Raw genomic sequence first — 3,848 nt, 5'->3', positions numbered from 1 at the left:
AGCCATGTGGTCAGCATCTGGAATATATGTGGGAATTATTCAAATGAGGTCTAGTAGTAACAGCTCTAGCCTAGGCCCTGAGAGCAGCAAGAAGAGAGTGACTGAGTCAGCCGCGCTTGTGCACATGGCACATTTCTATATACCACAGCCACATTCCGGCTGGTCTTATGGGGGTGTCGCCACTAGTGTCTTATTGTCCTATCCAAACGATTCTCCATTTGCATATCAGTTATTAATACTATTTTGCCCATTTATAGCAATTTCTAGCCACAGATCTCAAAGCATTTTCCAAATACTAATCGATCAGCGTCGCATCCCTGGCAGGTAGGAGAATATTATCATCACTGTTTTCAGATTGGGAAACTGAGGAAGGAAGACCTTTGAGTGGCCTGCCACACATCGCGCCAGTGGGAGAGCAGGGAATCGAATTCCCATTGTGGGCTTTAGCTGGTGGGCTACACCTCCTCATTCTCCTCCAAAAAGAAGGCATAAAATATGCGTTAAAGGTCAAGGGATATTTACCCCCAGAGTCCCCCATTATGTCTGCCACAAGGATCCAACTTCTAGAGCAGATTCACCCCTTACTGGATCCCTTTCTCTGGTGCTGGACTCATTAGACCAAATCAATGTCTACCGCAGCTGTGTTGTCTTCAGTGCAGCTCCACCAGGGATGTATCTGGCCCATTGTGAGCCTACACAATACATTCCTGCAGCTTATGCTTGAACTGCTCAGTAAGTCAAGGAACTGGTCAGTAAGCAAGGCAAGCCAGAGGCATCCATGCTCGGTTTGCCATAGCTAAAAATTCCTCTGCCAGCTACACATACCCCCTGCAGCACATCTTCCCTATTACCTTTTGGTGGCATGCCAAAGGTCACCTAGGGACTCCGCAGCAGAGCTAAACAGTGAACCCAGATCTCCAGTCCAGTGTCTCAACTGCACGATCATCCTTACACTCCCCATTTCCCTCTTGCTTGTAGAGAGATTTCTCGCTCATCTGGAGCCAATCTCAGCTGGCCCACAGGCAGCAGCAGGGACTTTGTTTTTCCTCATTTCCTAACAGGTGCTTCTGTCTTGCTCCCAGAAAAGCATTAAAAATAGAAGATGCTCTTTCCTGTGTGTGAGAGAGAGACTGGGGCTGGAAGGAACCAAATGCTGATTTTTTCCAGCTGGCTGTAACTAAAATGCAGCCACGGTCACTGCAAAGCCAAGTGAAAATGGCTAATGCTGACCCTTCTGATCACGTGGCCTAGATCATTCAGCCAATCAGAGGCAACAGTAAAATACCATGTGACTCATTTTATGACCTATCCCAAAACTGAATCAGGGTCATACCTGAACTACACTAGGAACAGCAGCTAGATAAAATTTGTTGATACTCAGATGGAGCAAAAAACATCTCTAGAGGTTTGCAACCACCGTAAAAATTCATGCAGAAGCTCTGCTGGATCATGGATATGGCTCAAAATCAAATCAAGACTGACCTGAAGTACTTCTGTGGTTTAACTCAAACCATTCGTTCAGCTTCTGGGTGCAAAGCTCTTGTTTCCCAACCCAAGCTCAAACTCTCGTTGACTTCGTTGGGCTCAGGATCAGGCCCACAGCTAGAGCCATGAGGACTTACAACAACCAACATGGAAAGTTAAGAACTGGCATTGAAAAACTACAAAATAAAGCTGTAAAATGAGAAAAACGACCAGGGGGAAAATGTAGTTAATCACTGCTGCTTGGCCTTTTGGCTAAGCTCAAATATCAGTTTAATATCTGATAGATCCTCAATCAGGGGAATGTAGCCAGTAATCAAATAGCTTTTTCCCATCACTCACAGCAAAGACCCGAAATGTACTTTCCTTTTCCAGAGTTTAGAGCCTTTCCCCCTCTTTTCCTGGCTGGTGTCAAGTTTCAGAAGGCCCTGAGGCTAAATAAGATGTAATTTCTCCCATGCTCCCCGAAAGTCTCTCCCTGTTCTTCCCAAGTAGCCACGCATCTCAAAATCAAAGGCCAGATTGTGAACTACAGCAACTCGTTACACCAGTGGTCCCGTCCGCATCCATCTATGCAAAGACTCTCCCCATCAGCTGCCACGGCAATGCATGTGTGTGAGTAACCACTTACCACAGTGAGCTAAGGGTTCACAATCCGGACCTAATTATGCCTCAGTTAGGTCTGTTCTATAAGTAATCAATGGAGTGACTCCAGATTCACAAGGTGGGCATGTCTGGCAGGGGGATGGCTATGTTAAGACTATATAATCATAATCCCCAGCCCTTCTTTCTTTCTCTGTTCTTCTAATGAATGGAGGAAAGAACACCTCCATATATGTTCGAGGAGGCTGTTTCTCTCTCAGTCTCTCTGGCGCTCCTGCCTTGGCTCACAAACACATGTACAGTTTTTAAAAAAAAACTTTACAGAATGAGGTTTTTCAGCAATTCCATTGGCCCCTCTCCTTGGAGCGTTTTGAAACATTTTGGCGGCTTAGCAGCTCAGTGGCGCAATTTTCACACAGTCTTAACCAGGATGGGCAAACAACAGAGAAGGCACTTGATTCTTGCCAGAGTGTGAATCTCTGCAGAGCGGGTCACTTGTGTAGTCTGTGCATGTGTGTGATGTACCTTATTTTATAATGACCATTGCCAGGATGAGACTAACAAATCCACAAAGACTTTCCTTGCAACGTTCTTCCCCAAAGAGAAGAATCCCTTGTCACACTATCCTCCCACCTAAATCAAACCTAATAAGCAGCACTTGCTACCAGAGGTTCCCATAACTCACGACCAGTGGGGATGCTAGAGTTTACATGCCCTCTAGTGGACTTGATTAATCAATAATCAGCATGTTTGCATCACATCAAACAGGGCTGGACCCAATTCACGAAAAATGAAAGGCCAGATTTTCCCTTGACTGCTGCAAATCGGCATCACTCCATTGCTAATTGGCACCAGCTGAGGATCTGGGCCAACTTGTTCAAACAAATTAGGGTGATCCAAATATGTCACTAGTGCTTGCTGATTTCACTGTGCAAAGGGGAATAACAATATTTGCTGCTTTATGTGCCTTCAATACATTTTGCAAACCTAGCATTTTTCATCTCAAAGACACTTACCTTTAGTTAATTAAAGGGTCAAAAAAAATCTGGCAAACTGTTTTTCAAAAGAAAATTGGGCTTTTGGCAAAATGAAACTTTTTGTCAAAAATGTCTCTTTTCCATAGAAAATTTAACATTTTTCACCAAAAAATTTTCAGCTGAAAACTTTTGGTTTCCAGATGAAACTTTTGGGGGTTTTGGCTTTTCAACTAAAGTCAAGATTTTCGGGGTGGGAGGAGGGACATTTTCAAAACAATTCTGTGAATTAACCCTTCCAGCATTCCTGTAAGCTAGGTACGTGTAATCTCCATTTTATGGATGGAGTAGCTGTGAAGTTAAGTGACTTGTCCCAAAGTATTCAAGGCTGTGAGTTATGGGAACTCAAGGCCCTGAGTTAATTGATTCTCAAAATATATCTTTGTGAGGTGGTTAAATGTTATACCCGGGGTTGCAGGGAAGTTTCCTAACACAGCACCCACATACCAAAGTCAGGGGTAGTCTAGAAATGAAGAGATGGGTAGATTAGTCTTCCTAAAGTCACACAGTGAGTCCATAGTAGAATTAGGACTAGCACTCCAGGACCCTTAATGTGTCACTCCCTGTACTAACCACTGGACCACACTGTCTTACTAAATAGAAAGCTTTCTGTTTTGTTCTTGGTTCCACAGGGGTGAACCTTGTAACCTGGAATGCACCAGCAGTGTTTGGTTCTCAAGCCATTGTCCTTGCCCTGGATGACTCTCAGTTTTGAAAACTGGAATCATT

General features: G+C 44.2%; 1 pseudogene; it reads left to right on the top strand.

Moving 5' to 3' along the window:
* The first annotated feature begins 1,717 nt into the window (after positions 1 to 1,717).
* On the top strand, positions 1,718 to 1,825 carry LOC141999098 (U2 spliceosomal RNA; annotated as a pseudogene).
* The last annotated feature ends 2,023 nt before the right edge of the window (positions 1,826 to 3,848 follow it).

The sequence above is a fragment of the Natator depressus genome, chromosome 14, assembly GCF_965152275.1.
Source record: "Natator depressus isolate rNatDep1 chromosome 14, rNatDep2.hap1, whole genome shotgun sequence".
NCBI classification, from domain to species: Eukaryota; Metazoa; Chordata; order Testudines; family Cheloniidae; genus Natator; species Natator depressus.
This window is presented reverse-complemented; position numbering and strand designations above follow the sequence as displayed.